We start from the raw sequence: 25493 nt of genomic DNA, 5'->3' as shown, positions 1-25493 counted from the left end.
TTTTCAAAAACCTCTAACGTGGTTCTGCTGGTCCTAGGACTACACATTAATTTACAAAACTGAAGTAGGAATTGATAAATGTTTTATATAAAAGGAGTGACAGTAAATATTTTAGGTTATAACTACTCAACTCTGCTGTTATAGCACAAAAGAAAATATAGATAATACATAAACAAATAAAGATGGCTCTGTTCCAATAAAACTTTGACACTGAAATTTGAATTTCATGTAATTTTTACACATCAAGAAATAATAGTTTTCTTTGGATTTTTTTTCAACTATTTAAAAATGTAAAAACCACCCAGCCTGTGGGCCATACAGAAACAGTCATTATGTCATGTATGACCTGTGGGACAAGTTTGCCAATACCTGATATTGATAGAATTCTTGCCCTGTAACTAGGACTTGACATGTTATCTGTTACAGTGAGATAGATCTTCTCATCACCTCCTGGAGTAGAAAGTAATACATTCTTAGGGAAGACTGTGCTCTTCCTGAAACAGAATCCTTAAATTTATAGCCCTTGACCTGAGTCTGTTACCCTAAAGCTGGGATGTCCCTAGCCCTATTTCAGAGGCAGAATGAGAAGGTATACCTCTCTACTCAGGCACTTTAGGTTTCTTAGAAGTTTAGTGACTCACACCAAGAATAAGATTTACTTTGCCATCTATTTGAGAAGAATGCCATATATTTTGCTAAGTTTCTAGTAACATCTCAGCCTGAAATTATTAGAAGTCTCACTAACTAGACAATCCATCTCAGTGGTAGGAGTTAATTTCCCCTTTCCAAATGCCAACGTATTCAGAAAGAATTCACAAAACAAACCTATTTTATGGAAGAAATTCTCCAACTTTTTCAATGATTTATTCCTATCAGGATAGAGAAAATGATGTGTGTGCCCAGGGCTCTGAGATCCAGACTTAACTGGCCCATAGCAACTGCGAAATTTCTTTGAAGTCTCCCATTTTATTTTATAAATTCATGCATTTGTATCTTGCATTTATACCATAATATATTGGCATTTGTTGTAATATAAAAATGTTTAAAATTACTTCTGAGTTCACTTTCTTAAATTTTTATGCTAAAAATTGGGAGCCCCAGGAAGTTGGCCAGTGTTTACTCTATTAATTTACAGTCTCTCTGACATACCTATGTATGCACACGAGTTTGAGAAGTTTAAATTTAGCAGGCGTTCTCAGTTCTTTGGTGGGTACTAGACCTCATGTACCTAACCCTTTCAGCCTTGAGTCATCCTCCACCCCAAACCAAGGCTCCTGTATATGATGTAAGGTCATTTGTATCACAAAGTTCACCTAAGAGTTTCCTAGTTAATTAGTTGACACTTTACAAGGTTGCCTTGGCATGACTGTCACTTAAACTTCATTTTCTCTGTTCATATTTTGTTTATAGGCTTATTCTTGGTTTTCAGATCAAATTAGCAATAGAATATCTTTAATAAGCTCACATGTGTAATGCAATGGAGCACAATGACCTGATTGTGTCAACAACCCTAACCCCAGTCCATATTGTCTCCACATGTCTTTAATTTCTCTTGCACTATATTTAATTGGAAATACGTGCTCAAAGTTGCATGGATTGCTTTTAATAATTAACGTATATGTTGATCAATGCATTTTATTAAGTAGATGAAGTTGAACATCAGTGGGCTGATAATGTTTTATCTGTTTGACTGTCCTCATCTTTGGAAATCCTCTATTCAAACCAATGAAATTTTATAAATGTGAAAATAAAGAGCAAGTTCACCACTATGAATGCTGGCCTGGCTTTCAGGTTTCATATGTTTCATGTAATAAGGTGTTTGAGAAAACATGGAAGGATCTTGCTTTTTACCAGCTAGATTGTTTAAATCAATTTCTATAAATGTTTTTAGTATTCTTAATTGACATGAAGATACATATTAGTGTACTATGCTGGCCCTAGCAGCACTCAAGTAATGTCCTTTTGAATGACTCTTGGAAATCACAAGAAGGGGACAAGAAGAGGAACAAAAGATGATAAATTTACTACTAATGGTGATGGTATCCCTAGATTATGTGACATAAAAAATATTAGCTGAGAGATTTAGAAAGAAGAAATAATAATCCCATTCCTACCTTCTATGGGAAACACTATTGTTCTTACTGATAGATTGTTACACGCAAGTGGAATTTGAAGGAAAGATAAAATAACATTTGGTTAAAAGTCTGGTAATCTCAATAGTGCAATAGAATGAGTTATATTTACACGTTTTAGCACCAAATTGTTGAGTTTGAAAGTAAGTGCCTCCTTAAATTTTGAACTTTAGGTGGTTCACTGGTTTCACCCTAGTTCTAATCCTGATCTCAAGATACTTGCCAACTAGTTTATAAATCTCTATACAAAGACAGAGAGAGAGAGAGAGAGACAGAGACAGAGAGACAGAGACAGAGACAGACAGACAGACAGACAGACTCTATATTTCAAACTGCTTAGCCTGGCCCTCTGTGCCTGAATATGTATAGTCTCAATTGCAATACATTTATTTTATTATGGTTCCACTAAATGAGTAGACCACTTGTCATTCCTCTTATACATTGTGTCTTTTCTTTTGAATTCTGTTTGTGAATTTTTTTCTTTATGACTTTGAAACCTATCCATTCACAATAAAAAGATCCTCTTTATTACTACTTCTTCCAGAATTACTCTCCTGAAGTGGACGCTGTGTTGTGCCACCAAGCTTTCATTTCTCACTCCAACTTTCAGGACTTATTGTCCCAGCTACTGGAAAAGCTGATGGCTGAACAGCTTTTAGCTGAAATTTTCCTTATAGAAATTGACCTTGGCCAAAGACAACCATTTCAACTAAAGTTTCTTCTTTTCCCAGGGACATCTTGCATCCAATGACTGATTGGTGCAGGAGTTAAAGTCTGGCCCTCTTACTCTAAGTCAAGACAATTCTGAAGGGTCATTTATTTGCATAAATGACCATAGACCCCTTTAGGTGAGAACTGAGATCTATGCTATGCTATTTCAATGTCCTTTCTCTTGGGAATCCAGTCTCTCTCTCGAGCAATAGAAACTAGGTCTGAAAATTGAATTAAATTCAGAAATTGACAGAATGATGACTTTTAAAAATTTGGTAACTGCCCTTGGCTTTCTGATTATGCATTCTTGATTTCTCTATTTGTATAAATTAGAAATACCCTTGTTAGTAGCCTGTTTATCATGCTCCCGAGGGCTGTCATGCTCTATCAACCAACTGTGTAGCCTTTTGCAGATCAGCAATGCCTCTCCTAGTTGCCACATCTACCTTGCTGCTCATTACATTTTTGCCTACATCAATCTGGTTTCTTTTTTCTTTGGAAACAGTGCAACCATTGGAATGCCTCAATTTCACTTATGAGGCAACTTGAGAAATATATCATCAATTTTATCAAACCATCTATAGATTCATTTACATGTTTTACCCAAAACAACTTTTAGGATAATATTGGTATTATTCTCTTTGTTTGCTTTAAACCAACATTGCTCTTTTTATCTATTAGTGATATGCAAATTACATGTTAATTATATTCTTAGTTTTAGATTTGATACAGAATTTGAATGTTTATGGTCTGTTTTATCCTTCAAAATTCCGATCTGTATCTTTACATATTTTTCATTGTAGTTGCCCTCAGAATTAGGCACTGATAGCAAATAATTTATCACACAGAATCTGATCATCTTGGTCACTGTCGTAATTACAATAATTTTCGTGACAATTCAGAGAGACTTGAAAAAAATTACAATTTCTTTAACTACTATTTCTTACTTTTGAATACATTTCAAGATTTCTACTTCATGCATAGATAGCTCCCATTTCTATAACTCTTCAATTTTTAGCTTTCCAAAAGATTAAAATGTATGGACAATAAGGAAATTTTAAATTTCATAAAAATACCTACTGATGAACAATATATATATACAAATTTAAACATATCTATTTACAAAATCATATACTGAAATGGTCATAAATGATATCTAGCATAAACATCATTGCAAATAACTGACACAAAACTAAGTAATTTGCCAATTCTATTTTTTCATCCCTAAAGTTAGAAACATAACCATCAGAAGCTTAGCTAACCTTTCAAAATCCCAGTAACTGGAAGGTATGACATTCTGCATCTCTTTCTTGTTTCTCGTTTTTTTTTGTTTGAGTAAAAACCTAGTTGTTAAAGATCTATCAGCATACCATGGACTAAGCCCCTCCTTCGCAAAGCTGAAAATCAGTAGGCAAGCAATTTCACAATTTTGCTAAGGGAGTAAAGAAATAGAGATTGCTCAAGTATGCATCAATGAACAAATCTGATTATATTCGTCAACATACCAACATGGAAAGAATTGCGAAGTACCTGCTAGTAAAAGAGGAGAGGGCATATGGATAGGGAAAAGCCACATATGATTAAATTATAAAATAATGAAACTACAAAGAACCTGAGGAAAGTTATTTTTCAACATTTCAATTTAACAGATGAGAAAACAGAAGTTTTCCTAGTTGCTCAATAGTTGAGCCAAAGAAGATTCTAGCTTTAAATACTGCTAATATTCCTTCTTTTATACCATATGGTTCATTCGAAAGGTCATGTGTTAATTTTTTTCCTTCGCCATATTTACTCAAATTATATTTAAAAAACATAAGCTGATGTTAGAACTAATATATAATAAAATATTTTTATTTTGCCAACTAATTAATAGATGGCTACTTCCAAAATCTTTATTATATAGTTCATATTGTCTGATTTTCTCAACTATTTCTCACAATTTTCTGCCCCCAGAATAACAATTTATCTTTATAAGAAAATATTGACTCTCTATTTAAATAATAAGATCTAAATTTATGGGATACCTGCTATATGCTAGGTTTAACAACTTGGCAAGTATGCATCATTGTGTCTATTTTGTAGAGTAAACTAAAGCCTATAGAGTTTATTTAACTTTTCTAAGGTGCTACAATTATGTAGTAGCAGTCCTGGGTTTCAAAACCAGTTCTGTCTCCCTTACTCTGCTACTTTATCTCTTAGACATCTATCTACAGAAAAATAAAAACAACAATTTACCATAGTTGTGTAAAATTTCCAGATCATATCTGTGCCTTCTGGCTTTTTAGATCATATCCAAGCAAAAATAAAATGTCAGTCATTTTCAAGGTCACCCATCATTGTAGATATTTGTCATTGTCATGACCTATTTAACCTGGATTAGGTACACAACGGAACCTTAAAGTTATCTTCCAAAAGATAGATATCTTGAACTAAAATTAGGAAACTGGGGACAAGGTGAGAGAACACTTAAGGTAATGAAATCTGGGGTCATTAGCACTCTAGCAAAGTAACATAAGCAAACTGACAGCATAGAAGGAAAGAAAATTCTATTTATTGTTCTTTGGTACAGCAGGGAAAAAAAAAGATACTAGGGGCAATACAGAAGGGCTAGCAAATTTGAAACAAATTAAAGGCAATAACCTTAAATATAGTGATAATAGGTCTGTGGAATTCACTACTGTAGGATATCTTTAAATCAAATAATAATGTTGGACTACAGGGTGGATAATTTAATGACCAATAACCTTGCTGGTATTTTGGCTGAAGAAGATACACAATATCTTATGGGCTTGATCTGATCAGCCCAAGGGCAAGGAGAATTTAATTTTCCCATGAACCAGATAAAGTATTCATCAGAATAACTAGAGCTTGCTTTCTCACATTACTAAGACCTACTGGTGGACTGGATTCCCAGCTCAGGTATTAAATATTACTTTGCAATGGGCACCGTGGGAAAGTGATAGAATGATGTCAGCATAAAAGATAACTTTAATTTCTTTTTCCAGTAGTGTGGGTAAATTGCATTGTACCTTTCTAATACTCTCTTCTAGTTGACAAAATTTACTAAATAACTGCCTTGAAGGTAAGATTTCAGTTAGTGACCTTGGGAAGAAGAAGAACACTAACCAATATGATTTTTTTTTATACACTAAAAAAGTATAAATGTAGAGGCATATGTACACAATGGCTGCTCATTATTTTTCTTATTTAATGCATCTTGTGTATACTTCCATCTTAGTACATAAAAATTTGCATATTTTTAGTCTTAGTATTTCATTATGTAAATAAATATTCATGTTATGAAAAACAACTATACAGGGCTTCTCAGAAGAAATATAAAATATTTCATTTTTTTTTTTCCCATTGATAACAAACACTGTATATACATCTCTGGGCGTATGTGCAAGTATATGTGTATAATAAAGTCCTTTGTGTGGAATTACTAGATCAATGCATATATATATTTTCAATATTGGTAGATACTGCAAAATTGCCCAGCAAATTAGTTACATCAAATTGTACTCCAACCAACATAAATGAAATCATGTTTCTCTACCTCCAGACCAATTTTTTTGATATTTGCTATTCTGAATATTAAGAGCTACAGGTTATTATTTTTCTGTTTTGCTGATGTCTATTAGTGTGAGGCTGAACACCATTCCATATGTTTAAAGCCATTTTTTCTGTGACTTCACCATTTAAATCATTACTTTTTTTTTTTTTAATTTACTAAAAGCCTTTCTCTTTTAGGTTTGTAAGTGGTTTTTTTTTTTAAATATTTGGTACATTAGTCCTCGTCTACCCTTCCTAGGCATTTATTTTTACCTAAGTATCTCCAAGATCTCTTAACATGGTTATATCCAATCTATTAAACCAAATCTACTGAGATATTAAGTGTTAAAAATAAACATTTGGCTGATGTGAGTCTTTCTCTTTTTTTGCCACTTAATAGAGATAAGATGCAAGAGTACCAATGCCAAAAATCAGAGATTAGAAGGGTGAAATTAATTTTACTCAGAGAAAGTAAATGATAACTTATTAATATTTTTATCTATTCACAGATTTATTCAACAAACATTTTCTGAATACTGGGTTTCAGTCTTTCACAAGCTCTAGGGATGAGATTATTTTTACTTCATCATATATAATCTGTTTCTAGGCAGTTTTTAATAACGGAAAATATAGTCAAGAAAAGTTGTACATCTTCAAGATTTCTATGTTTAATGAATGTCACTTTCTCAATGCATTCATCAGGAATGTATTGAGATGGTAGTAGTAACTCAAAATAACAGTAGGGATTTATTTTTCCCGGAGGGAGACACATAAGGTCCAGAGGAAGGCAGCACAGTTCTGATATGGTGGATTTTGGTGATGGAGGCACCTTCTATCTTTCTTCTTTCCTACTCTTATGTAAGGCTTCCATTTTCAACTCTATTGTCATAAAAATTACTGCTGGATGTCTAGCTATCATATCTGTGTCTCAGACAGCAAGCGGCAGGAAGCAGATGTGAGGAAAGTATCACCAGCTTTCAAGGAAGTCATTCTCTTTGTAGAGTTTTCCTGAATGTCCCATTCAGTGGTTCCCATTTAAACTTACTGCATGTGTTAATGAACTTGAATGAGGTAATCATTTCAATAATGTATACTTATATCAAATGATCCCATTGTACACCTTAAATATGTCCAATTTGTTGATTATACCTCAATAAACCTAGAAAAAAATTAATCTCGCTGGCCTCTTTATTAGTTAGGAGATTTAAGAAAATGGGTTGTCAATGTGGATGTCATCGTTTTTACTGTTTTTGCTTTTTCTTTGCCTGGGCATATTCATAGGAAAGAAGAAGAAGAGAATGAAAATTAAGTAGCAAACTGTGCCCCACTATAGGTTGCTTAAATCTTTAAGAGGCAATCTTCCAATTTCCTTCTTCTTTAAAACTCAAGCGGCGATGAAGTAGTAGACCCTGCCCCTAAATTTGATGCCTATACCAAGGCTGACATGTAGGAAAGACTCACTACATGACATTCAGGACAGAAGAACCTCAGATTGAAGCTGGGGCCTTTAAAAATACCATGTTCCTTAATGTTTTCATATCTCATCCCTTACCTCTCTTTATCTTTTTTTCTATTCTTCACACAAAATAAGATACTGAGTTTAAGCTATTTTTTCTTCTTTTTCTGATAACCACAAAAGCTTAGATCCTTATTAATTTAAGCATTTTTCTGCCTCCCCTTCTTTAGGCTTAAATTCTACTCTTTCTAGTTACTAAAGCCATATCAATCTTTTGAATCATCATTTTAAATTCTAGTTTTTAAGTTCTATTATTTTAAATTCTATTAAAAATAAACAAACCATAAGCCTTAGTCTGGCATTTAAAACCATCTACAATCTAGTCCATCTGGTCTTGCCAATATGATCTTTTAAAAGTGCCTAGTTCATCCTCACTCTCTCGCTCCTCATGCAGTTCTCTTTCCTGTCCTTGCCAAATCTTCCAGAAGCTAGTTCAAGTTTCCTTTGATACACAAAGAAAGAACAATGTCAGGGAGCCTTCCCCAACCCCCATGGCATTTTCCTTACAGTAAAAGCGACTTCTTCTCTCCTCAGCTACTTGTCTGCAGCACACATTGACATATTCTGTTTTCTAGACATCTTTTTCATGCTTGCATTCATTGTTTGCATTGTTTAGATCTTACACAATATTTAGTCCCCTTCTCTGAAGCCCTAGTCAGCTTTTGAACACATAGTAGGCTCTCAAACGTATTTGGTGGTTGAACCTAATTTTTTTTCCTCTTCTTATATTTTTCTTTTGTGATCATAAGTTTTCTTTCTCATTATACTTGCCTCTCAATTTCTAACCAAAATTGTATCTGGGCCCAAACTCCCAATCTGATGTTCTACAGAGCCAGAATGCATCTTCCACAGAGGTCAAGGCAATCCACAATTGGCTGACTATTAACACAAGGCCTAGGATGGAACTGAATTATTAGCTCCTTTTTAACTGGATGATTTCCACTGGGTTTTATTTTCTGTTTGCTTGTTAATAGAAATGCCCATAGGCAGTGGCTCCAGATCAAAAGTATGGGCCTAATAGAATCGAAAAGTTCATGTTTAATTTGAAAATCAGACTCCCTTTAGATTCCTAGCATTGCCAAAATTCATCTGAAAAGCAGAAAATGTCATTTTCCTTCCACCTTCAAGAGCAGCTGAACAAAATTTAAATACATCTGGTTATAACAAACAAGCTAGAAAGTGCACTACAATTGGGACAAGCTTGTGCCCAGATCCAATTTTTATGACTGAGGTAGAAAGCCCTTGAAAAATGGGGCTCGTGGTGCAATTCCTGCTGGGGCTTTAACTGGAGCCTCTTTGGCAAGAAAAACTGAAGTAATAAGTATGAGTGACATTTTCCCAAAACAGGTTAAATACCCCAATAGAAACCTAGAAGAAATTATACTTAAAGGTTCTCTCAGCAGCTTGACTCAATTTGACACCTCTTCTTTGCATGTGAATTCCCTGCATGACAAATCACATGATACAATTTGCTGGCTGAATTAGATGATTTTATGAGTGTTAATGCCACAGTTTTTAGAGCTAAATCAATGTGACAATAATAATAGCATTTTGTTGATTTTCTTATTTGTTTAAAATTTCCCCTCTAAAACGTACATTGAGAAAATTTGAAGGAAATTTCCTCATTGGCCATTCTCATTCTTATGACTACAACCTGGCAATAGTTACTGAGACAAAGACTACCTCTGCAATTTTTTGGGTGCATACTTGAGCAAGGCTCATGTCCACTTTGGGGGCAGATTGTGTCCCTGGGGCAATGAGATGGATTGAATTTACCTTTTTGACTTTTCAGAGGATTCACTATTGCTTGACCCTTACTTCAGAGTATACTAGACAGGTTGACAGGCTAAGCAAAGCTTTTCACAGAAAGAATATTCATTAATTTGGTCACAAATAATTCCTATCATATTCATATTGGTCTGGAAAACATGAATCCCTATCTAATCAAAATGGAGGTCTGGTATAACACAACGATTAAGGGATAAATTTGAGAGTCACTTGGTGGTAAACGCTAAGTTCTACTATTTACTAGTTATATGACCTTTGGCAAATTATTTAAATTCTTTGTGTCGTCTTCCTTCAACTATAAAATGGACTTAGAATAAAGACTGGATCATGTCCTTTTATTTCCCCATTCCCCAATAAAAACTTTCTACTGCAGATCAGTGAGGTCTACTCTCAGATCTCCCAAGAATCCACATTTGGAGTATACTTATTTTGGAGTATAAGCCACTATTTATGCTGTTTCCCTTGTCAAGAATGCCTTACTCTTGCCTCTCCCCTCTCTTAATTATAAATGGTTTTGTTTTAGGATCAGCCCATCAATTAACTTTTTCTCTGGCACTTTCTACTACAACTCGACAGTACTTTTTTGCATGTCTCATCATGACTTCTTATCTCTTTACCCTTCAGCTAGCTATCATATATTATGTTCATGTAATGTCGTAAATATTTATCCTTAGATTTTTTTGTGTGTGTGGTAAATATTTACCCTTAGAGCAAAGTATTTCAAGTTTTACTATATTCTATACCTTCTTTAGTACCTAGAAATATTAGTCTGTGCTTTAATCAAACTTTGTGAAAGAGTTTTTCCATGGTCACTGAGACATATTCAGGATGTAGTACTGTTGCCTGCAACCATAAAGGTACTATTTGGCAAAAACATTGGAAGCTTTATCTTTATATGATAATGAATATTAGAAATGGTATGAGGGCAAGCATCTTAGAGATTACTTATTCAAAATTTGTTCTATCTCATAGAGAGAGCCAGGGTATCTACAGAGTGCTGTTCTATGGGGTCCCTTCAGTACCTGGGCTTTTCTATTCTCCCCAACAATGTGAGGATTCACAATTGGCAGAATGGCTCCCTTATCTTCATTTCAATGACTAGCTGGAGGCTGTTGACCTGAATCAGTCTTGTCAGTCCATGTATAAAAATAATCCATATTTCAGTTCTTCACTTTGTATTGGATGGAATTCCCTTGCACTGATCCATTGCCTCCATGACAATACCATACTTGGAAGCTTTGCCCTACTGTGTTTTCTTTGACTAGATACTTTTTAGTTCTATACTTATTTGTTGCACTTGATCAACATTCACTGACTTCTTACTTAGGATGATACTTTTGTCCCTGATAATTGCTCTGTTTTCCTGAAATTCTTTCACCCCTTTGACTCAATTCTTTGTTGTATGGCTACCTCCACATGGCTAAGAGTTCTGTCCCTGTCCTATAGCTAACATTATTTGGCACAGTTCTATGAATATCTTGAACACTCATTATATCCTTAGTAAGAAAATAAGTGTAGCAAATTATCGGTTGCTAGACATTCTATTAACAGAAACTGTTTATTAAATGGCACTTTGCACTCCGCCAGTAAATTACATATAAAGTTCTTAGTGATATTTTATCATCGAAATAGCAATATATGCATTTGGAATCTATAAAGAGAAGCAATTATTTTCAGAATAATTTTAATTATAGTTGCTGTATACTAATTTTCAAGGAATTACTATTCCATGTATGTATTGTATGACAAATATCTTAATCTGAACATTTTAAAAACCAAAATCCTATATGAACAATCTCTATTCACAGCCATGTGGTATACATTTGTAGCTTACGTTTGATGTTTTGAGTTTTAAAAGTCTTTACATTCCATTAAAATACACATTTATAAAGTAAGTTAGGTATAGATTATGAAGAAGAAAAGTTAAATCGTGGAAGTGATTGAAATTCTAAAAGATGCCAGTCAAATTTTACACAATATTTTTCTTTATCATAAACCTATATTAACATGTCATTAATGTTTCTGCATAGTGTCCGACTCAGGAAAAAGAATAAATCTTAAAGGGAAATAGCAGCACAGTTAGGTTACTGAATACCGTGATGCACATAGCTTATTAGTGGCTTTATTAGACTATTTAGGCAACTTTGAATAATGTTTCCTCTTTAACTTTCAGAGTCCTGTCTTCATTCCTCATATTCCCTATTCATTTCTGTTTCCTCCTCTTCTCTCCTTTTATTTTTGAAAATATATTTTTTTAATTAAAATAGAAAATACTAAAGAGAATGAAATATAAATGATGAAGAGATGTGTCCTTAGCACTTATGTAAAGATAAGAGCTTTGGAGTTCAACACAACAGTTGTTTCCTATGAAGAAAAATGTGAACAACTATAAGAACACTTGAGTAACAAATAGAGTGACAAGGAAACAAATAAAATTGAGTTAAACAGTATGGCTTTTGGAATAATAGTAAGAAGAAAATGTTATCCTGACTACAGAAAGAGTTCATTCTTTTTTGAGAACTTAACATAGGAGAAGCAAGGGGAAGAATGTCTGCATGTATTCAAATCAAGAAACAAAGGGAGGTAAGATTTTGTAGTAAAGTTCCCTATTTAAAAATTCAATTGGCAGTGAGTCATCCCGCACAGTCACAATGAGCCTTTGTACTTTTGTACAAAGCTCTCACAGGCAAAGAGCTACAAAGAACACCTATTTTCATTTCAGATGGACGACAACTAAATCAGAAAGAAGGAAACAGAATAGAGATAGTTTTTGAATACTTCATTATTGTCTTTCAGTAACTTTTTTTAACATTAAAAAGACAAAATGTATTTTACATTTCATTAAATGCATAGATTTTAAGGGTACAGTGCCATGAGTTTTAGAAAATGATCACATTGATGTAATCCTGACCCCTATCAAGATAGAGAACATTTTTTTCACCCCAGAAAGTTCTCTCGACTTGGAAAGTCAATCTACAACTCACTTCCCAGGAGGTAACAACTACTCACATTCTTCTTTTTATAAATTAGTCTGTTCTACAATTTAATTAAATCATATATTATGTACATTCATGTTGCTGGCTTTTTTATTTATCAAAATATTTTATAATAATCTTTTTAGAACAGTATTAGATTTAAAGGAAAATTGTTAAGCTAATATATAGAATTTCCATACACTCCATACCCAATTTTCTCTGTTATTAACATCTCACATTAGTATACAATTAAAGAACCAAAATTAATACATTATTATTATTATGTAAAGTAATCTCCATTCAAATATCCTTAGTTTTTATCTAAAGTCTTTTTACTGTCCTAGGATCCCATTAAATTTGCCATCATGTTTTCTTAGTCTTCTTGGTTATGAGAGTTTCTCAGACTTTCCTTTTCTCAATGACCTTGAAATTTTTAAAGATTAGTGGTAAGATATTTTGTAGAATGTTCCTCAATTGTAATTTGTCTGATGTTTTTCTCATGATTAGACTGGAATTATAAGTTTACCAACGAAGAACACAGAGGTAAGTGCCATTTTGTTATATCATTCAATGGTATGAACTATCAAATGGACTAACCATTGTTGATGTTGAACTTGATCAACTGTCTCACATGATGTTTGTTAGGTTTCTCCATTGCAAAGCTATCCTTTCCTCTCCTTCATTGTAATAACTTGAGGTTCATTCATTTTGTTGCACATACCAGTAGCTCATTCCTTTGTATTGCAGAGCAGTATTCCATTATATTATTATACTGTATGTTTTTAGCTATTCTGTGGTCAATGAAAATTTGTTTTTCTAATTTAGAGCTGTGATGAACAAAGCTCCTATAAACATTCATGTATGCATTTTTTTAATGTACATATGTTTTTGTCTTGGGTAAATGACTGTAAGTGAAATGATTGGATAGGTTTACTATGTATCAAACTTCATGAGAAAATGCCTGACCAATTCACAAAATTGTTATATGATTTTACAGTCCCATCAACTATATGGGAAAATTCTAATTGATTTTCATCTTTACTACCTTTTAGTACTGTGAGTCATTTTAAATTTAGTCATTCTAGTGTGTTTATAGTGGTCTCTAATTCTGGTTTAATTTTTATTTCTGTTATAACTAATATAATTGAGAATCTTTTCATGATCTTATTTGCCACATATTTGTTTCATTTTAACTGTTCAGTTACCATGGCACTGATTTCTCTCCTTCTCACTGGATTTCATTGACATTTTTGTCAAAAGTCAATTAGCTGTCTAAGAGTAGATCAGTTTTTGTAGTTTTTTTTTTTTATTCCATTTCAGTATCAAGCCAATACCACACTGTTCTGATTACTGTTGCCTTCCATAAGACCTTAAATCAGGTAATATAAATTCTTCATATTTACTGTTTTTTTAAAAGACTGTTTTCCCTTTATCTTATTTTTCTTCACATTTCTATATACATTTTTGGGATATACTTGTTAATTTCTACAAAAAGAGTGCTTGGACTTTGATTGGAATTTTATTGAATCTATTGATAAATTTAGTAAGAATCAATATTATAAACATATCGAATCTCTAGAACAATGATAGGATATAACTCACCATTTATTTGGGTATTATTTACTTTCTTATAGCAATAATTTGTTGTTTTTATTACATAGGCTATACACATAGTTTAAATAAGTTTTTTGTTTATGTAAATTAAAAAAAGTTTTTCTGAAAGATTTTGTGTAAAATTTATATTATTTCCTCATTAGATGTGTGTTATATTTCAACAGGTAAGCTATCAAGTACCTAGATTTTCTTATAAAATTTTTTTTTAATAATGAATTCATTTCTTTAATATGTAAAAGTCTATTTACATTTTCTATTTCTCCTTGAATCTGCTTGATAATTTGTTTCTCTCAAAAAATTAATCTATTTTTTTAAGTGGCAGAAATTATTGGCATAAAATTAACTATAAATTTCCTTACTATACTTTTAATGTCTTTGCATCTAGTGACAAATATGGGCTCTTTCATTCCTAAATATTGCTCAATGTTTCCTAACCAATTTCAATAGGCAGTATAATTTTATTCATTCCTCTATTGTATTTTGTTTGTTTGTTTTCTATGTCATTGATCTCTGCTTTCTTCTAGTTAGTTATTATCTTCTACTTACTGTGGATTTAACTTTTTTCCCAGCTTCTTAAAGTAAAAGATTACATCATTGATTTCAATAACTTTATTATTTTCTAATGTAAACATTTAAAGATATATATATTACTTTAAACACTATTTTAATCGCATCACACTAACTCTGGTATTTTGTTTACACTCATTTTGTCATTATTTTAAAATATTTTCTAATGTTTTATGCATTTCTTCTTTGATTTAAACTTCAAAAAAAACTCAAAAAGTAGGATTTTCTAAGTATTTATAAATGTAAATTATGTAATAATTAGATCCTGATGTAATTATGTTTATGTCAGAACACAATTTGTATTAGTTTTTGATATTCTTTTGACTGAAATTATACTCTCTTGCAATACTGCACACATACTTTACAACTCTGTCTTTTGCTTTTCTTTTCTATTTTTCATCTTTTTTCTTTTCTTTCTTTCTCTCTCTCTCTCTCTCTCTCTCTCTCTCTCTCTCTCTCTCTCTCCCTCCCTCCCTCCCTCCCTCCCCACCTCTCCCTCTCTTCCTTTTTTCCTTCTTTCTTTCTTCTTTCTTTTTTCTTTTTTCTTTTTGGCTGTAATTCTTATAAATGTCCACTTAGGTCAAGAATTGTTCAAGTCTTCTATATTCTTACTGATTTTGTCTATTTTTCTATAGATTGCCGAGAGAAGAATGTTAACATCTCCACATAAAATTATCCATTTTTGTATTTTTCCTTTCAGTTTTTTTATTCAATTTGAAATTCTGTTATTAAATATATAGACATTTAGGATTGTTATGGTATTCTGATTAATTGATGTTTTTATGATTATACATGTCTCTTATTGGTCATTTTTTGTCTCAAAGATAACTTAATTATTTATTAATGAAGCTATTTTTGCTTTCTTCTGATTATGATTTTTGTAGTATATCTTACTCCCTATTTTTATTTTCAAGCTGTTTTCAAATTAAAAATATATCTTCTGAAAACATACATTTCAGACTTTTTTATTCAGTCTTAAAATCAATGTCTTTCATTTTGCTTTTTCATCTAATTGTTTTTAATGTAATTATTAATATGACTGTTTTTGTCATCTCGCTACTGGTTTCCTTTTGTTCCATCGCAACTGTGATTTTAGTTAATTTTATGTATCATGAAAAATTTCAAGTACTAAAGAAAATCCTATAATGAATCTTGGTTGTTTTACATAATCAAAAACTCTCTTTCAAAAATTACTTTTAATTTTACAAAAGAATAAAATGAGAAAATCATTTTAATAGCTTACCAATGATGTCTCAAAGTTATTTTGCCTGTCTTTTAACTTTATTCTAACTAGTAGTTAATAAAGTACACTCAAAGTTCCATGAGTAGACTTCCACAGATTTGTCACATCACACTACCCTTCCTTCTGTCCCCGATTTCAGTTTATTTAAGAATATCATAAGTACATAGAATTTTTATTTGTCAATTATGTCTCTATAAAGCTGGAAAAAAAAAGATTTAAAAAATAATAATACAGAAAATATAAATAGTTTTCAAAGGGAAAAAAGATTTTTTTCTATAATTATTCAAACTGTGTGGCAGTCATTCCACTGATATTCTCTCCCAGAAAGGAGTAACTCATTCTGGGTATTTCTATTCTAAAGATATTTTGAAATACTGAATTGATTTCCACACAGAAACATTTAGATAAGTTAATTAATGCCAATTTTTTCTGAAGTCAATTATTATAAAATATTAAAAAATTAAGATTTCCTTAAGAATCAGAAGGAGCTAAAATTTAAAGGTTTTAACACTTTTTTCCTCTAGTGAGATTTGACAGATCCTTCTTTTGTTTCAAGTTTAAAGTATAGAATACTTTTTTTTTGCTATCCTACGAAATGACATTCATATTTTTTGTCACTGTACACCTGGTAAAAACAATATTTACATAAACCAGAATTTTATAATTCTGTTTGTATGACAATTAGTGGGCCTATTTGCAAATCGATACAGAAGATGGGGATATCAAACACTATGTTGTGCCTCAAGTAATCCAGCCAGCAAGTCAAACTTTTATAAAATCTGAATGTTACTGAGAGCCATGTAAACATGTCACCATCTCAGAGCATTGTCACATGCTATGATTCCTGTATTTTAAGAAGAGTATCTTACTTTGAGTCAAGGACTTTTGTATAAGCAGTTTATTTAGGAGATAATCCAGAGAACAGGAGTAAGGGATCAGGGACTTTAGGAAGAGTATGAAGGCCAACCTCAGTGTGAGCCTTTGAGATGACGCCTGTGCATCACAGGGGCTGGGACCGCTGTAAAACATATAGAATGTCACTCAAACTTTCACTGCCTGAAAGGTGGGAGGTGGGAGCTTTTATATATTCACTGGTTAAAGGCTACCCTGAGAGAAATGTCCTTGCATGTCCAGGCTACCCTAGTGCACAGAATAGGTGGACTCCCATATCCTGGGTCAAACCTTGAGATAGAGAGGTCACTTGGGTCTAAACATTTGCAGTAGGAGTTAAATTCAAGCTGGCAGAGCTCCAACTGAAATCAGAGGTACAATAGCATATCCAATTCTAGGTAACATAAAATTTTGATTCAAAGGCTTGGAAAAAAAATAACTGCTAAAAAATAGAAAGGCAAATGATTAAGAAAACCAGTATTAGATTATCCTAAACTAATAAAATTAGAAAGGTTATATAAGAATCTGAGATTAGAATGAGAAAGAAAACCTTCCTGAGAGAGATAAATGGGAGAGATTACACCTCAGGCTGTGAGGAAATCTGCCCTGCTCTAGGACTGGCTGAATTTAGCAAATTCAAATTTTGGAAAATTAACAGGAGACTCTGGTGGTGAGAGTTTGGAATGGGATCAGTGTGAACAGTCATAATAAAAAAAAGATAAACATGAACAAGAAAAACACACAAGGTGAGGAAACTCTGGAGAATTCAGTTACAAACAGTCAAGACCTTGATCACAGGGGTTTTGACATCTCAAAGAGAAAAGGAAACAGTTTGGAAATGTAATAAAAAGTCACTGGAAGAGAGAAAGGAGAACGAAAACAGGAGAGAACTAAAGTAGTTAATTCCAGAGTAAAGCTAAATACGAGTGTGTTATTACTTACAGTATATGGTTAGTAAAATTTAGCATTTTTCCTCAAACATATACCAGAGTGTGGTATATAGATTTCAATCAGTGTCACTAATGACACTGATTTCATCAGAGAGATTTGAGACTTGAGAGAGCATTTAAATATATTGTGGCATTTTTTCATTGTGTATTGAGCAGAAAAGTAGTCTATGAGTTTATCACATAAAAATCTATATGAATGTTACGATATTTAAAATGCACAATAAATTAACTATATGTCATTATAAGCAACGAACAGTATATATTTATACATATATAATATACACTGCTGTGTACTTTGTGTAATACTAAATTTAATTTATTTTTTTTTTAGTTTAGAGATCGATAGGGTAAAACATCTTAAATTCTCTTTGGAAGTAGACATTTCCTAAAATATGCTTGGTATAGCAAAAACCAGGAAGGAAATAAATACTATAGTCTATTCCTGGCATATATTTTTCATTATCTCCTGCACTGTACAAATAAATTAATTATTAAAATTCAAAAGCTAATTTCGCCATTACACTATGCCACTAAGTAATGTTCAATATTATTTATAAAGCATGCAAATTATGAATAGATATGATTTTATATTTTTACTGTATGACTGGAATTTGTAAATTAAACCTATACTAGAAGTGGTCTTAATTTCTTATTAACCATTAACCATTGACTGTATTTACCAGTCCTTTGACTGTGGCTGGATATTAATTGAAGATTGAGTCTGAATGCTAACACTGACACCATGAACACACATACTTTGTTTCCATGTGGTTTGGGTTATAGCCACTTGTCCACATACATTGCAAGTTTATGCATTCTGAATACACTCTCAGGTAAAAATTTTAACCAGATCACATTCGTATAATGACGTATACTTCTCCGACACTAAACATAAATAAGAGAAAAAATGGTATCCTTGGTTAATTTAGCTGTTCCTTTGTCCTGATTTCCAGTGAGTGTCAAAACTCAGAAAAATGAGCAGTTCTCCAATTAACCCTTGTGGCGGATATAACCATTGTAACATTTCACTGCCCTCTACAGGATGCAAACATAAGTTGTTTGGGTAAAACTTTCATTCTTGTATATAATTTGAAAACAAAACTCTCAAGCAAAGATCCAGTATTTAAACAACAGTGGTGCAGCAAAGGAGGGTGGGGAGAATGCAAATTGAGTTTCCTGTAAAATTAATAAATTTGTGAACACATACAGTACCCAGCAAGATTTCCCCAAACTGAAATAAACAGTAGTAAAAATGCCACAGTATGATAGAATGGCAATAACATATTAGAGGTTTTATGAATTGTTCAAATGCGAAAGAGAGAGAGAAAGAGAGAGAGAGAGAGAGAGAGAGAGAGAGAGAGAGAGAGAGAAATGGGAGAAAGGAGAAAGGAGAAAGGGAGGGAAATGTTATTGAAAATGAGTGGGTGTTACTGTTCGATCTCATTTTTTCTCCCTTTTTGTTTAATTTCACTTGATTGCTAAAATGAAAATTATCGACAAAATGATGGATTCATTAGAAGAATATGCAACCTTTTCTTTTCTTTATTCAAAGTAAAGAAAAGTGTTTTATCTCTCTGAGATCCCATCTGAAGACTTTACTCTGCACCATAGCGGATTTTGAAAGTCATTTACATAAGAGCTAACAAAAAACGTCCTCAGCAAAACATTGGGCTTTCTAAACACAGGAGAGAATTATGTTGGAAGAATGATATTCCATTGCCATGTCCATTTTCAACATACATTTATTCTCCCCCTACACGGCACAGAACAACCAAACACATATCAACATATATTTCATAGGTATCCACCATTAGAGTGGCAAGGTACATGGAGTAGGGAGTAATAGGGGATAAGGCAGAGCAAAAGCCAGGAAGAAAAGAAATACTGTATTCTATTCTTGGCATATATGTACTACCTGAATGGTATTTTTCATTATCTCCTACACTGGGAACATTCTATTATTCCACTGGGAAGTCATAGCAGAAGAGATATAATTATCAGCAGAGTAATGGGGATGCTCTTGCTAATGGCCAGCTATTCAAATATCTCAATATAATCGTCTTGCCCAATCTCTCCCCATTGCATACTCTTCTGGAGAAACTCATCATTTTTTCCACTTACTCCAGCATAATGAATTCATTTTGCATTTTCTTTGTGAGAAATTAAGAGGAATCGCAATATAATGTGTTGACATTTGAAATTCTGCACAGAAAAGTTTAGGCTGGCAATTTAGTTTAATCGCAAGCTAGCAGGGAGAGGCTGCTTATTAAATTAGTTTTCTGTGTACAGAATGCGTATCTTCTTTGTAACCTGTGTATTTGTACTTGAGTTTGGATATTTTTTACCCCTTCTTTATAAGTCACAGTTTTCTCAAAAGAAAAAAATAATGTGTCCCGAACTGAAACACTATGTTCTTTAGATGATTTTTTCTTTTTTAGGTCAAAATTGTTGACTCCAAAGATGAGCATTAAGTGCTAGGTTCTTGGGAAATGTGAAGACATAAAATAAGTGAGAGGCTGCCTTTAAAGAAAGCCATTGCAGTGTTTTTGTTTGTTAGTTTGTTTGTTTGATTGTTTGTTTGTTTTTCTGAGACATTAAACCACTCCTTTTGGCCACCATCAGGAGAGAGTCTTTCTGCCCATTGGATTGAAGTTATTCTTCTGTTTATTTGCTCAAGTTTAAGTTTGAATAACCATTTACATATTTCTCCCTCTTATTTTTCTTTTTAGAGTTTTAATTCTTTTTCTCTATTAAGACTTGCAAACTGCTAATAAAACAGCCTTTATTCCACTTTTTTAGGGGATTCCAGATATCTGGGCAGGTGATAAGATAAATAAGTTATAAAAAATTGCTATTGGAATTACTGAATTAGAAGACAGTTTAGCTTTTTCCTCATCTCATTTTGGAAGCTTAGTTAAGTTCTACCATTTGTGGGGTGTGAGGCAAGGCTAGGTATAAAACCTGTGTCACGAGTTGATGGGGAGCAAGAAGATAAATAAAAAGGTGACTCATTTTCATTACCTTTCTATCATGTCTCTTGTTCTTGCTTTTATTTTTTTCCTCTAAAGTATTTTCATATTCAAACAAATATTATATTAACAAAGCACCCTAACATTTTCTGGAGAAGAAGCACATTTGGGAAAATTTGTACAGAGAGACTGCCAGTCCTCTAATTCTCTCCAGTCCTATCTGAACAGCACAAAGATTAGAACTGCTGCAGCCCAGCTTGAGCTCACTGGAAGCTGCTGGGGAGGGGTAGACTTTACTGTCCTCGCACTTCAGCAAGGGCAGTAAAAGTCAACATTAGAAATTAACATAAAACGGGCAGAATTACTCTAAAGTCTACGAGAGCCAAACTCTCGCCACACTGTGGATCCATCGCCATCCAATCCACTCCTACTCCCCATCTCATGAGGATACCCGGAGTCCCTCCACGTCTTGTGCTACTCTTGATTACTAAGGCTATGCCTAGCCACTTCAAATTCCTCTTTAAAATTAGCCTAAAATTTTACATTCTCACTTCAATTATAATTCTCTTTTGATCTTTTTAATGTTCCATTGAATGTCATTATTCTTTTCTTACTCTGAATATTGTCATTAATAATAAAATTCACTGTTATTATTTCAACTGTCAAATAGTTCTACCACCATAACCATTATCATATGAAATTTGTCACTTTGTTTGGAAGATGGTCTTCTGGTCTAAAATATGGAGTTTTCTCCATATTTTAGATGGTTTTATCTTTCATAATAAAGACATTGCGTAAAAGAATATTATCTTAATTTATGTTTGGAGATCTTCTGTAAGCTAAAGAAAAAGGAAGTAAAGGGGAAGAAGCCCACACAACTCCTGTCGTGTGACAGTGAAATTGCTCTGTATATTAATAACTGATTGTGATGCATTCGAGTTTTCAAATTCCAACCCATAACTTATTTTTTATTACTCACTAGAAGCTACAGGAAGCAGGGGCTAGATGAGTGACTGCAAAGGTATATGTTTGAGAGCTTTCTCATCAAAAAAGAAGCTCTGGTTTATAGTCTGAAAGGCATATGCCATTATAGCAAGAACACTTAATCACAAGTCAGCAGCCTGTTACTAGTCTTAAATCTAGTCCTTGCTAACTAGCTATGTGACCTTGGGGCTACAAATTATAAGGCTTCCAATTCATCCATAAAACGAGGAAGTTAGATTTGATTTCGTGTAATACTATTTCCAATTTGAAGCAACTCTAATTACATTATTTGGACTTAAAGTATCTTTCTGACACCCAGGCTATTAACGGACAGTTGACATAAATTATTATCCTTAGTAGTTTAATTTTAAATGATTAATTTTAAAGAAGTTTCTGATAGCAGGTAAAAAGGAGGTTATGTAATTACTTAGGAGAAATTTCAATGAAGAAATGTAGCAGCTGGGATCAAGTGATCCATCATTAGGGATTTATTGAATGTCTACCACCTTAAATACTATGAAAGATATAAAATGTTTTAAAATATTGGAAATAGTTTCTTTCTTTTGTGGCCCCCTCTTAAGGAGGAGGGTAAAGTATAACCCTTTATAAAAATATGAAGCAATGAAGTGGCAAAGAGTATAGTTCTATGAAGCAGAACAATGTTTCAAATAATAACTTAAATAAAGCAGTTTTATGGAAACAATTGGGGTCTGATCCTAGTTTTAGAACAATTAGTGGTATAAAACAAATATAAAACAGAGGAATCCTCAATTCAGCAGGGAGAAGATACTTGACCAACAAGTTATAGGCCACTTCTCTAATGCTGTGTTCAGTGACCATGGGTATGTAAGAACAAATCCTAGACACAGCTAGGAACCTTATTGTACCTCCCAACATATCTTGGAAGAATTGATGACAATAGATCGCAAAATGCCCTAAATTTATAGTTCACTAAAAGAGAGGATCTATCAAGACACACAAGCCAGTAGACTTTCTTTCTCTAAAGACTACTATGAAGCTGCTTTTTGGCATAACATAGAATATACTTCCTTTAATTTACAGATATGGATTCCTGCCCAGCTAATTACAGACAGGACTATTTACATGTGGTTCCTTTTAACTCTCCAGGTTACAGGTACACTATAATAATTTCATTATGTATTCAAGTCTACCAGCTTTTTTTCTTACAATAAAAACATGGGTTGATGTTATTTTAAATAAATGCAGCTGGGAAAAAAGATAAACTTCTCTATCCAAATCTTAAAAACTTTTCAAATAAGAAATAAATAGGTGCATTAGCAATGTTTGATTCTATAGAAGAAAGCAGGAGGGGGTTCCCAAAGAATTTTCTGTGCTTCTTTAAGATTCTCAGTAAGTAATTTGTGGCAATTGTCCTCATACTTTTTGCTCATGTACAACTAAAAAACTTTTGAAAAGCTTTTACTCTTTCCTATACTTCAAGTTGACAATAAAAGTTTTCATCATAAACTTATGCTTATTATACAAGGTGCAAAATAAATGCATTATAAATGTTGACTTTTAAATATAAAATTGTTAAACCATTCTGTTAAATGTATCTCATGGAATCAAAATACTACAATTTGAAAGTTGCCATCATTATAAAAACAGTAGGCAACATAAATTTCCTTAGCAGTATTCAATTTTTAAGTTTCTTTTTTCTCTATGAACAGAAATTTCCATTCTACATCCTTCACAGAATTTTATCCTTTAATATATATTCGTGCTTGAAAGTATTTTATTGATTATCCTATCATTTTTCCTGCAATGAAATTATGTATATAAAACATAATTTAATATTTTAATTCTCCGACTATAAAACTATAACAAGAAATTAAAGTTTCTTCTCAATTGAGTTATTATAATTATCAGTAGTATACAATTGATCAAAATAATACAAAAATATCATTTTGATAAATAATATTAAACATAAAATGCAAAAGTTCACTGGAAATGCATCTTTTAATGAAATAGATGGATCTGAATTTTCTCATTAGTTTATGAATTCATGGATGAATATTACTCATTGCTACCATGAGATAGTGCTTGTCATCAATTTCTCATGTTAACATGTTTTTTAAAAGGTATGTGTACCATTTAACCTAATGGGCAATGCAGAACTTACATATATAGAACAATCAATGTCAAAACAATCAGCCCAATTATAACCATTATCTTGTTGAAAATAATTATTTTTAAATTTAAATAAAAGTGCTCATATATATATCTCAACCCCACAACATCTGACTCTGATTTTTTATTGAGATAGATTAATAGATAGATTAGATAGATAGATGATAGATTAGATAGATGATAGATAGATAGATAGATAGATAGATAGATAGATAGATAGATAGATAGATAGATAATGAGACAGATAAAAGATAAAGTCATAAAGTTTTGACATAAGTTTTTGGTGCTACTGCATTCAATTGTTCTTCACTTAAGTTTTCTTTGTTTTGTTCTCATAGGACTCTTGTTTTAGGAGCAATGTGCTCTTTTAGAGTAGTTTGGGGATGGAAGAGTCAAGGTCATTAAATGAAAATTGTTATCACACCCCTATGTTAGTATATCATAATTTAGAACATTTCAACTCAAACCAAAATATTACCATTTCTAATCTCACACTCTGTTCTTAATACAAATAAGTACAAGACAGAGATAACACAAAAATTCAATTTTTATTCTTTAAGAGTAACAATATTTTGAACTGTCTCTAAAAGTTTTTAAATTCTGTGTGATGAATCATGAAGAGTATAGTTTTTCTGGTGGGAGAAAAAACATCCGGCAAACAGGACAATTGGCCTCAGATTCTTTCTTGGGAAAATCAGCTTTAGGATAAAGAACATATATATAAAGATGAGGATCTGGAAATGTATTCCCTGAAATTATTGGTGCCCAATGATCCCTACAAAAGACGTTTTGTGTTCCCACAAACGAATTTTCCAGGATAAAATCTGCCCCAGGAAAGAAGATACCACCCTCATCCCCAAGAATAGATTCTACGGTCTTTGTTTCCTCATCTCAGCATGGGTGCAGCTCTCATTAAAGACTCCAGCAATGTGTCATGTGCTCTAAATCTATTGTATAACATTCTTTTCTATTTTTTTTTTCAGATTCGTGAGTTGTGAATTATTATTGACAATTTATAGCCAAGTAAAACTAATTTTATTAAAAAGAAAAGGCAAGTGTGAAATGCAACCAAATATGCCTAACTCCAACATGCACCCCCAATCCTTTGTCGTTGTAACAAGTGAAGAGGTTGTGCTTTATAATTTTCTAGGAATCTTCAGCTCTAACTTTCTAAGACGCTTAACATAGCAGCTTATACAGAGCTCTTAGTGACACTGAAATTTTAATATGAAAATAAATCTAATAGTTACTCCATTGGAAAATGTTAGCTCATCTTTCTGAAGCTTCTTACTCAACTTGGCTATCAAATTTTGAGTAACATTGACTTTTTTTACTTTTGGAAGTGAAAAAATAATCGCGCTGTTCCTAGATTTTATTCCACCTTGCCCTCTCCATTTATGTCGGTCAATACATTTTTTTTTCACCTGGAATTTAAAGATTTATTACCATC

This window comes from Pteropus medius, unplaced genomic scaffold (genome assembly GCF_902729225.1).
Source record: "Pteropus medius unplaced genomic scaffold, Ma_sr-lr_union100, whole genome shotgun sequence".
Lineage (NCBI taxonomy): Eukaryota > Metazoa > Chordata > Mammalia > Chiroptera > Pteropodidae > Pteropus > Pteropus medius.
Note: the sequence above shows the minus strand (reverse complement) of the source record.